Source organism: Chanodichthys erythropterus, unplaced genomic scaffold, assembly GCF_024489055.1.
Source record: "Chanodichthys erythropterus isolate Z2021 unplaced genomic scaffold, ASM2448905v1 ctg000170_np12, whole genome shotgun sequence".
In the NCBI taxonomy this organism is placed as follows: domain Eukaryota; kingdom Metazoa; phylum Chordata; class Actinopteri; order Cypriniformes; family Xenocyprididae; genus Chanodichthys; species Chanodichthys erythropterus.
In genome coordinates, this window is record NW_027125654.1 from 18,905 (window position 1) to 31,203 (window position 12,299).

The window sequence follows — 12,299 nt, forward strand, 5'->3', positions numbered from 1 at the left end:
TATAACTGCGCTTATTTCCGTCGTTGGTATAAGTTGCAGTGGGTGGTAATAGACAAGAAATGTACAGTATTCTAACATCTTACTGATGAAGTTTCTTTAGTCGCTCGGCAAACCTTACAGCCTGAACCCCTGTAGGAGTTCCACCCTTACAGATGGTGCCGAAAACCCGGGATCCCTTGCAGTGAGTTTTCTGAAATCTACTTTGATCGCTCATCAGAATGAGGACATTTTTTCACAGTTGAATTTGTGAATGGATTAAAGCTGACCATCTCACCAAGGAATGGGTAAGTCTGTTTTAATTGTTTAATGGTATGATATTCAGATCTCCTCAGGGATGGAAGGGAAAATTACTGAAAAGAGTGACGTATTATTTGCTTTATGGAGCAAAAAAGTTGAGCCTATCTTTAATGGGAAATACATACCAAAAAATCTCAATTCAGATGATGACATTCTTGCATATTGGGACATAATTGGTAAACATCATAAGAAATCAAAACATGGTGAAATAATTGAGGCTTTAAACTACATGTGTTATAAACGGCTACATGAGTTAACAACATTTCTATTTTCAAGTATAGACGCTAAATGTAAAGAAGTGCATTCTAAAAATGCAGAGGTACAAAAGTGTGAGGCAAAGATTCAGGATCTTCAGTCACAGTTGGATAATTTATTAGCTGAACAGTTAGTTCTGACTGAAAAGTGTAAAAAACACAAAGAGACCATTGCAGATCTCAAGGCTAAGCTAAATGCTCAAAAGTCTCCCAAAACTCTTAACAACGATGGGGCTAAAAAGCATGTTCACTTCTTAGATGAGGTGAATTGTTCTGATGAATCTGGAATGTTTTGTTCAGAGGCCACTGCTCAAGAAAGTTTGCCTATTTCAGTTCTTAAGGTGATGCAGCACTGTAATAGCGCAGAGTCATGTACCAGAACGCATGGTGTTCAAGCATTTGAGAGTCATGGAAATCCTCAAACTCCAGGAGAACACAGCAAACAACCCTGTGGCAAAGAGAACAGGTTTTGCAGTTCCTGTCAGAAAATAGGCCATACAGAGGACAAATGCTGGTCACTGGGTAGGGGTAGACCTCCACCTTATTTTCAGAAAAATAGGAAACCACATTCTAAGAGCAAATATCAGTGCTCATTTGCAGGAAAAACTCTAAGTGAGTTAACTGCATTGTTCATGCAAGGCCTCCAACTTTTAACTTCACTTGCTAGTGGATTAGCAGCCCAATAGCGATCATCCCTTTTGTATTTTCAAATCTGTAATTGTGCTAAACAGATTGTGCGCATAGAACACATTAAAGTTGTTTGTGATACTATATGTACACATAGACTAGCTGAGTTTATTCTTTAAAACACATGATTGCTTTACTGTAAGTGTTGGATTAAACACTTAGGTTAAGGTTGTAGATGTTATTCATTCTAGGCCATGTATCTTGTGTTAATTGGAATAATAAGTGTAGTACTGAAATTGTGTAGCAATTTCAAGTTGCACGTGCACTATGTTGAATTTATTTGCCTCCTAAATGGAAAACTCAGCTATTTTCCATATAGCTAGAGTAAAACCATGTACAGGAGCATAGAATTGCCATGTGGCTACAATGTGATTCACAGTTGCATTAACCATGAAAATGCTTTCCTCACAACAGGATTCAGTAACTCTGAACTTTGCACTTTATCATGCTCTCTAACAAAAACATTGGTGTTGAAGGTTTTTGAGCCGGATCAAACCTCATGCTCACATTCTCATGCTGGCTCCCTGTTATAACAGGACCAAATTTGCATCACAATTGTAAAACTCCCTCACCTTTGTTTGGAGCATGATTGAATTTACACATAGCCACAGCTAAATGCAGCCACATAGATTTGATCTTCACACAAAGTCAAATCTACATCTACATATGTCTCACAAAATGTTTGCATATAATGTTTTTGTTTTTAAATCTTTAAGTCTAGACTGCACTATAACTGTGAATTTCATCCAGTTGTTGTTGTTGTTTTTTTACTTTGGATTTAATAAATCACTTAGTTATTTGTCTCACCAAATTAAATATTAAAATGTTAGTATTTCTCATTCTACCTAAGTACACAATTTGTATTATTATTAATGCATCTGAAACAATTCTGAAGCTTATTTCATTTGTTTCTTTGTATTTTGTCCATTTGACTTGTAACAATGTTTTTGGACATTTATTCAGTTGAATCTCTGAATTTGGTTACACTGAATAATTTGTTAATGCTCTTCATGAAATGGGGTGTTTTAAACCAACATTTGTTGTTTTGGTATTATGCAATTTATTTCAATGTTTCCAGAAACAGCTTGTAAGAGCTTGTAGGATCTTCTTTTATTCTCGCCTTGACCACTTTATCAAGTACATCAATTTAAGGGCATGTTGCCAGAGACAAATTTAATCTGACCACATCAAACCTCTGACCAATGAAAACTGCCATATGTATGCTTTTGCTGTTTGTTGTGCTATATGTTGTTTTAAATCACAGGATCCCTGCTGCCAAAGTTCAAATCCTGTGTCTTGTCTCAAAGGAGGGACAACTGAGTTCTACCATTATCAGTGCCTGATTCTTGTGGAGGTGTGAAGTGTTCGATGGATGATTTGCATATCTATGAATGGTGCAACACCATTTGATGGACCTTCTCATGCAGGACTGAAAGAAAAACAAAGACTGAAGACTGACCGACTGCTATTGCAACAAGTCTGGACAAGAAGTCTGAAGTTGACATCTACACACAACAGAAAGCATGTCTTCATGGATTGTGCCACCTTTTGACACATGAGTGTGGCCAACGGTGCCAAGGAGGGACTGTAAGAATTGAAAATATCCAAAGATATTTTAAAATGAACAAAGACATTTGCTTTACTGTTTCACACCCCTCTCTCTTGCCACGGGCCATTTGGGAGGCACAAAGGTGATAGTGATCAAGGTCTGTAGGCCAAGATGTTTGTACATCGGGGGTCTACAAATGGTCACACCTTTAGTACAGTGGGGGAAAGTTTTAATCTTCTCATTGGTCAGTTTGAATGTCTCACATTTGAGTTTCAGTCACATGGTCAAGGAAGGGATAAAAGAGGATTTTAACTGTTGCTCTGGTCTCTTTTCTATGCTCTTCTTCCTTGGATCTCGGGCACTCCCTTGCCCTCTCTCTCTCTCTCTCTCTCTCTCTCTCTCTCTCTCTTTATTTCTCTTTCTCTCTCTCAGGTAACTTTTTACATACATGCTGTGTACAATTAATGGTATATGGTTTTATCATCTCATACATCTATTTTGTAATTATTTTAAGTGTAGCCATAATCAGATATTGTCATTAAACCCTTTCTATTACAAATGATGTGCTAACTAGTTTTGATTTAGTAACATTAATGTGTTCCCTATTGCAATACAATTTTGTCACACTATAGCAACGCTCTCCCACATATTTTGCTATTATAACTGCGCTTATTTCCGTCGTTGGTATAAGTTGCAGTGGGTGGTAATAGACAAGAAATGTACAGTATTCTAACATCTTACTGATGAAGTTTCTTTAGTCGCTCGGCAAACCTTACAGCCTGAACCCCTGTAGGAGTTCCACCCTTACAAATGTAATCTGACATGAAACACCAGAGATCAGGACAGGTATATGAAGTCATAACTGTATTAATGTAATCTGACATGAAACACCTGAGATCAGGACAGGTATATGAAGTCATAACTGTATTAATGTAATCTGACATGAAACACCAGAGATCAGGACAGGTATATGAAGTCATAACTGTATTAATGTAATCTGACATGAAACACCAGAGATCAGGACAGGTATATGAAGTCATAACTGTATTAATGTAATCTGACATGAAACACCAGAGATCAGGACAGGTATATGAAGTCATAACTGTATTAATGTAATCTGACATGAAACACCTGAGATCAGGACAGGTATATGAAGTCATAACTGTATTAATGTAATCTGACATGAAACACCTGAGATCAGGACAGGTATATGAAGTCATAACTGTATTAATGTAATCTGACATGAAACACCTGAGATCAGGACAGGTATATGAAGTCATAACTGTATTAATGTCATTTTAACAGTATGAATGTAATTTGACACGAAACACCCGCGATCGCGGAGAGGTTACCTTAAATTGTAACAGTATGAATATAATTTGGAAAACGCCGACGATCTCGGACAAGTAACGTTATTTGAAGCAATTTAAGCAAACGGCTTTCCTCCCAATCTGCGCATGTTCGTTGACCTATGCAGATTATCAAATTGGCCACGCCTGTCCGATGACGCAATAATTCTTACGTTGTTCTGAAATCCCTGGAAATAAGTGCTAGCCCCCGGGTTACACCTGTCTGTGAAACCAGGCCTGAATGTCTAAAAGGGATGTTAATATTGTTGGATTATTTACACAGGTCTCAGTTCTGGATGGATCTTCTAAATGACTTGAAAGAGAAACAACTCTTTAACGGCAGTCATGAGCATATATGCTTGGTGCGTTTTGTGTTTTTAAGTGTGCTGCAGATGGACCTTGATGAATGCATAGAAATGTGGAACACTCACACCATTAGGGCAGTTAAACAGTCTCGCTGTCCTTCTGGTGAACCAGATGCAATGTATGCTCTTCCACACAGGTTGGTATATGACTATATTAAATGTTAAACTTACTTGCATTTTACAATGGAATTGTTAAAATGATAGTTGACACAAAACCTCAAAATCTGCCATCATGTACTCACCCTAATGTTGTTCAAAAGCCATGAGGCTTGCTTTCTTCCATGTAACACAAAATAGAAATAATATACATATTGTTAGTCTCACTCACTATTTACTTTCATTCAATGCTCTTTCGTAAAGTTAAAGTGAAAAGAGATTGGGGCTAATGTTCTATTCCACAGAAGAAAGTCATTCAACTTTGGATTGACATGAGGTTTAGTACAGTGTTATTTTGAGCCAAAAATAAAATTCAGAATTTAATACAATTTAACCTTTTATTGCTCTCAATACTGTGCCTTGAATTTTCACACCAAACAATATAATGGTAGACATTTTCACATTGGCACACATTTTCCTCTTTTTCTCAAAGGTTTAATGGGAGAGAATGCGGATTTCGTGCCTCACAGGAAGACTTGGACCAAGTAAGGAGGTTAGTAGATATGGGAAGAAGGAGGCGAGAACGGGCGAACGTTCAAACAAACTTTAATGTAAAATAAACAAAGAACACAACCTTGCGGACGTCTGCCGGCCACACAAACATAATAAAACATAAAATAAAGTCCAGGCCTGGTCCTCTCTCGTCCTTCATTGTAGTCGCTCCTCCTTTTATGCCTCCGGAGCTCCTCCGTGAGAGACTCGAGGCCGGCACGCCTCGCAGGTGACGCTCATTATCACTCGCGTCACCGGCCTCGCGCCGTTCCCTCACGGCTCTCGCCCGCCCTGCTCGTCACAGACCACTTTTTCAATGAAGCGACTATTAGTACTTGTGGAGATGAACAGCTTCAGGCAAACTTTGAAGAACTACATGCTCAAAGAAATCTGACTGCACCTCATACTTGCGAAACTGGTGTGGAGAACTATATAACTTTAAAGAACATGGCCCGCATTCAAACTCTGGTTAGTTCAGAAACGTTTGTTATTTGGAACAAACTGTTAAAGGGATCGATATCCCTTAACATTTACATTTCTCTGCTCAGTGCAATCCAAAACCAGGTGAGTTTTGGATACCAAAGTCCATTGCATTTTTGAACTCTTCATAGTTTTTGGACTTTGGCAGTTTGATTGTGTTGGCACAGGTGCTGGCAATGGGAAATTTAGAAACTCAGTCGGGGCTGAGGCAGAATTGTTGAATCCAGTCCTGTAGCAAACATCAGGATGTCCTGGAGGAAGACTCCAGTTTCTTGCTCTGAAAAAAGAAAAGAAAAATGGAATATTATGAAATATGTACACAACAACAATAAAAAGTGATGTTCAATCCTTTACCTCCAGTGTCAAGCAGATAGTCTCTCCAGTATCCTAGAATCCTTGTTTCTTCTTGTCGCCTGGTGCTACCATCTTCACTGAGCTGAGCCTTGAAGACAGCCTCCAATGATTCAGGTTTTAGTTTCTCAACACAATTAATAATAATAATAATAATAATAAATTTTATTTGTATTGTGCCTTTCTAACACTCAAGGCGCAATTGTTCCAGGGCATGGATGACATCCAAGGTGGAAAGCCCATTCCTAAATCTGGAAGCCAAACAAGATCAGAAAGTAATGATAATTATATGGAACATAATTAAATGCAACAATTAATATGCAAATTAGACATCAACTTACCTTTGTATGGAGTACTGGTTCCTGTATAATATGTATTGTATGAAATCCTTCACAATGTTGTCTTTGCCTTCTACACTTCGTGGGTAATCAAAACAGCCAGCAGTCTGCAGCAAGCTGGCATACTTGTCAATGAGCATGTGTAATTCATTCAATGAAGCTGCACTGGATATCTGGTAAATAGGATACATAAAAACGTTTAAAAGGGACAAATTAAATTCTAATTTTTCATTTGTTCTAACAAAGTAACTGCATGGTATGAACATAAATTATAAACTTACTTTGTCCAAAAAAAGGCAGAGAGAGATTAGAAGGTCTGAAAAATAACAACAATAAATTAATTTAAACTACTCCTAACCTCCAAAGAATGCCCTGTTAACTATGCTAAAATAATACCTGTCTGATGTGCTTCTTGCCTTTGGTGTGCTTGCTTCATCTGGATCATCGCACATCTGCATAAAAAAACACAAGCCACATGTTAAAATGAGTTACAATTAAATGTTATATTTATGTTAGGAGACATGCAATTAATGCACCCACCAAAGTGTCACTCTCATAATGTGGACTGTGTGAGGTAGATTTTACTTGCACTTCACTGTCTTCGCTGGAAGAATCTCCACTACAGTCTTCAAACCAATATGAACGTATTTTATACATATGTCTTTGTAAGATTTACTTTAAATTAAAGGCTGATTAATCTTGACCTGTGCAGACGAACAGTGTTATTCTTTGGTAAGCCTTTCCAAGTGCCTCTTTGTACAGCTGTAGTTTGAATGGGGTGTTTGTTCCTGGAATGTTTTTCACCTCTGAACCGTCTGGGTACAGCAAAACACAGGGACCCTCTTCCATGTCCTGATTAAAATCTTTGACTTTCTTTTCAGCAGCTGTTAACAGTGGCTCAGATGACCAATTAGGCTGAACTTCAAGAGGCAGGGTCTTCCCTCTCATAGGCTTTTGAACACCATTATGTCTCCACATAACTCCAACATAAATCTAGACATGAAAAGATTACAAAAAAAATGTCACAAACTGAAAATTAAAATAGGCTTTAACAGGGGTCATGTGGCTATTTAACAAATATTTATTAAAAACTTTATTTTATGAAAATAATACTGAAAGATTAAATGAATAATCATGTTTTGAAACTAGTTGATACCTAGCAACTGCACTGAATCCCATAGGAAACATATGAAATTAGAAATTTTACGTTTTTACCACATGCACTGCAAAAAGCAGGACAGCTTTCCAGTGTAGCGCCACAAAATGGACAATACATTGGGATCTGTAAAAAATCACTAACTTCAGGGAAGAACCAGAAACTGCATTCAGACTAACAATATTCTTCTGAAATAAAATTTAACAACACAAAATTGCAGTGACTTACTTCTTGGCATGTAGACAGTATTATATCATATGGTAATGCACAGGACAAATATAGTTGTGTTAAAGTGATTAACAGCGCTAAAATTAAACATACAATTTTATATTTTTTCTACATGATGCAAAAACTTGTGAAAATGAGATCCAGGCAGTAGCTAAAGTTGATGAAAAATTATTTATTCATTACAATTAAATTTAGCCTCACACGCAAACTTTAATCGATAATGAAAATACTTAATAAAACCAAAAGGTAAAATAACCATCATAAAGTATTAGTCAATAGTTAATAATAAAATTTAGAGTATTGTATCTAATAGATGAAGATCGAAAAGAGCAATAATTAAGACATTTGCAGATAAGAGACAAGAAGTAGAAGCCAAGGAGAGCAAAGGATGGAAAAAAAGCTGAATTATCAATGACTTAGTCAGCTTTATACCATGAGCATATAGGGAAATTTACATCCCACACAAATTGATGTTTTTGTTCTAAAAGAAAAGGTTAATTTCACCCATTACGTCATCTACTGGTCCAGTGTCAAAAATAGTTGTTTTATCCCCTTTGGGGAATTTTGCAAATCTTACCCTTTTAAATGTCATCAGGAAAAATAACAGACATATTTTGAGCAGATTCAAATTCAAATGGTTAATTCTGCTGGCGTCCAATGTCTAACCACAAACGTGTCAGCGTGACCTATCACACTGGAGCACTTGAAGAACAATTGAACAATCATACTCTTAAATATAAAATAACCATAAGGGTACAATAACAAGTAAATACTTGAAAATATGATAAGAATTAATATATAAAGTATTAGTACATAAATATATGAAAGCAAAATTAAAACTGATAAATCATAAGTCATAAATGATTCAAAATGAATATTAATAAAAATGCATGAATATGAATATTGACCTTTTCGGATCCATCACTACATATTCACAGTCTCTTCGTATCCTCGTTAAAAGCATCCAGACCCATGAAAACGCATACGAGCAATTGCCCGTTTCCGGAAACTAACTGCCCCCTAGTGGTCGGGAGCATTTCCGTTGTGTTGTGGTTCGTTTCCGTTGTGTTGTGGCGATTTCGTTGTGTTGTGGTGATTTCGTTGTGTTGTGGCTCGTTTCCGTTGTGTTGTGGCGATTTCGTTGTGTTTCGTAAGAGCAATGACAGCAGCGGCCCTGTACGAGCACAATCGAACCAGACGGTAATGTAGATGGAGAGATGGACGGAGAGCGCGGCTTGCTTGCGTGACGTCACTGGAACGACAAAGATTTTGCAATATCTAAAGAATAGATATTCATAAAACATTCATAAGATAACATATCACCATTTGAGTTGAATAGATCAGCAACAAAAATTATGTTCTTATTAAACCATTTATCAAAAAAAGACTGACCAATTTATAATTTACAATGGTTCTTTTTACGGCACAAATCGAGTACAAACGAACGATGCCAGTTTTGGAGTGATTTAGATGACATAGTGGAGATTGTTTTTCATTATTATTTTTAAAAAAGGTAATCACTTACATGGATTCTTTTAACGGCCCTAACCAGCACAAACGAGCGACACCGGTTTGGAGCAATTTGAATGACATGAGGTGCAGAGTTAAATAACTGTTCATAAAACATTTTTGCGTTATATTTAAGAAGAGATCTTAGTTATAATTTTTAACGGCACAAATCGAGCACAGACCAACGATGCGGGTTTTGTGCGATTTAGACGAAGTGGGGTGGAGAGTGACATCACAGCTCCCAAATGATGATTTATTAACAAAGTTCGGGAGGAGCAAGTTCAGATAATTAACCTAATTAGCACAGGTGGAGAGCATTCAGTTAATCAACTTGACCAACGTCACGAGGTATAAATTCAGCAGACTTCATCGGAGAGTTTATCAGCATCCCTCCTCCACCCCATCTCCTCACTTCTAGTTCTATCTACTTTCACCACACCGGGGGGAGTACTCTGGGTTCGGGACAATATTCTGAGCTCGGAGCCCTCTCCCTGGAGAGCACACCAAATACACATAACTTTACTCTAATTATATGGAAATGTGAACTCGTGAAATTATATTTGTTATATCTGTGCAAGGAAAACAGTTAAAGTGTGTGTTTTTCTGTTTTTATTCCATTTTTAATGTATTATCATTTTGTTATTTCTGACTTTTAATGCATTTTAAGTCTTGCTGTCTGGTTGAAAGAGCTGGGAGAATGAGATGAAGGAAGCATTTGAGATTAGGTTAAAATTTGGTAAATTTGGAAAAGGGGACAAAGCATGATGTTTGGGCTATCTGACTCTGTGGGACGTGGAAGGGCTTTCTAAGGGGAATTGAAATCACTTGCAAAGGCAACATGATTAACACATTCTGGAAATCAAAACACGTTGGTTGGGGCACTTTCTAAAGGGGAAATTTGAACTGCGTTGCATTGAGAAGATATCTCCGGAAGGGGGATTGGGGCTGTGTGGCGCAGTTTGAGGTGTCTTGGCAAAAGGGGAGATTGAAACTGTGTGTATCAGTTTGAAGAGCCTTAACAGGTAGAGCTAGACTCTGGGAGAAGTAAATGTGAGGAAGATCCTTTTAGATCCACTCTGACAGACAACAAAAAACTCCCTGAAACTTCATAGCTCTTCCATCCAGATATTCTCAGTTTTTACTGTTATTTCTACTTCTTATGTGTTCCATTTTTATTATGTATTTGGTTCTTCTTTATGTAAAGCACTTTGAATTACCATTGTGCATGAAATGTGCTGCTATACAAATAAAATTGCCTTGCTTTGCCTTTTAACGACACAAATCGAGCACAAACAAATGGCTGCGGTTTGAAGCGATTTGAACGATATAGGGTGGAGAATGACGTCACACGACCAAAAAAATAATGCTCAATATCTAAAACACCAAACTAGCACAAATGTTCGTTTATGTGGCACAAATCAGCACAAACGCATGGCATAGATTTGGGGATTATTCCATTTTATGGGGTGCCAACTTCACAGAGGTTGCAGAAAACATCAGCAAATCATCAGTTTGTCGCTCTGTGCGAATGGTGTACCTGTCAGTTTAGGACCGTTCTACTTCCATCTTTCTCCAGTTTTGGATTTCCAGCTCCAGCTTTCTCATTTTCAACTTCTTATATTGGATGTCTATATCCAAAACATCTATTTGTTTGAGGAGGTAGCGCTTATACACGCTCTTTACATTCTCTTCATTCTGTAGAAAACAAATTTGATTATTTCCTGAAATGCTTTTGACAGTTTGTTGTAATTACTTAATCCTTACTTTGTCTCCTGCAGTCCCAGTCTGAGTGGGTTCTGGAAGGATCTCGGTGTCCTGCAGCCAATCATTTTTGGAAAATAGTCAAGTCAAGTCAAGTCAAATTTATTTATATAGCGCTTTTTACAATTGGTAATTGTTCAAAGCAGCTTTACATATTAGAAGCACAGAAAAAGGGAAGTGGTTAAAAATAAGCTGTACAACCAAGCGTGGTACTATGTAACATATACAAGATGGAGCTACATTAAGCCAATGTCGGCTGACTCCCAGGGGTGGAAAAAAAACCCTAGGAGAAAAACCCAGCGTGCCAGCACTGGGAAAAAAGTCCTAGGAGGGAAAAAACCCCTTGGAAGATATATATAATATATGTAAATGGATATGGAGATCAAAATCTGAATTATACATTTTTATTATAGAGATTAAAAATAGATTATATATAAATATATGTAAGCGGATACGGGGATTAAAAATCTGAATTATAGATGCAGCCAGAATTGGGTCTGTAGGCCCATTGTCTCCTGGGCTACGTTGTAGTCAGGTCCAGACACAGGTTCTCCATCTGATCTGGATACGGCCTGAATCCAGCACCCGGCAAACCTCAGGATAAGCAGAGAGACAGATATTAGCGGAGATGCCATTCTTATTCTGATGTACAGGTATATCTAGTGTTATAGGAAATGTTCTCGGTTCCGGCCGACCTAATTATTGCAGCGTAACAATCCTTTAACGGATTTGAAAAATGTTAATGTATTGATAATGTGTTATGTGTATGCAAGAGCAAAGAGATGTTTTTAGTCTAGATTTAAACTGTCTGTGTCTGCTTCCCGAACAATGCTAGGAAGATTGTTCCAGAGTTTAGGTGCTAAATAGGAAAAGGATCTGCCGCCTTCAATTGATTTTGATATTCTGGGTATTATCAACTGGCCTGAATTCTGAGATCGCAATAAACGTGAAGGACTATAATGCATTAAGAGCTCACTTAGGTACTGGGGAGCTAAACCATTTAGAGCTTTATAAGTAAGTAGCAAGATTTTTAAATCTATACAATGTTTAATAGGGAGCCAATGTAATGTTGACAGAACTGGGCTAATATGGTCATACTTTCTGGTTCTAGTAAGAACTCTAGCTGCCGCATTTTGGACCAACTGTAGTTTGTTTAAAAGCCGAGCAGAACAACCACCAGAGCGTTACAATAATCTAGTCTTGAGGTCATGAATGCATGAACCAACTGTTCCGCATTTGTCATTGAGAGCATATGCCGTAATTTAGATATATTTTTTAGATGGAAGAAGGCGGTTTTACAGATACTAGAAACATGACTTTCAAATGA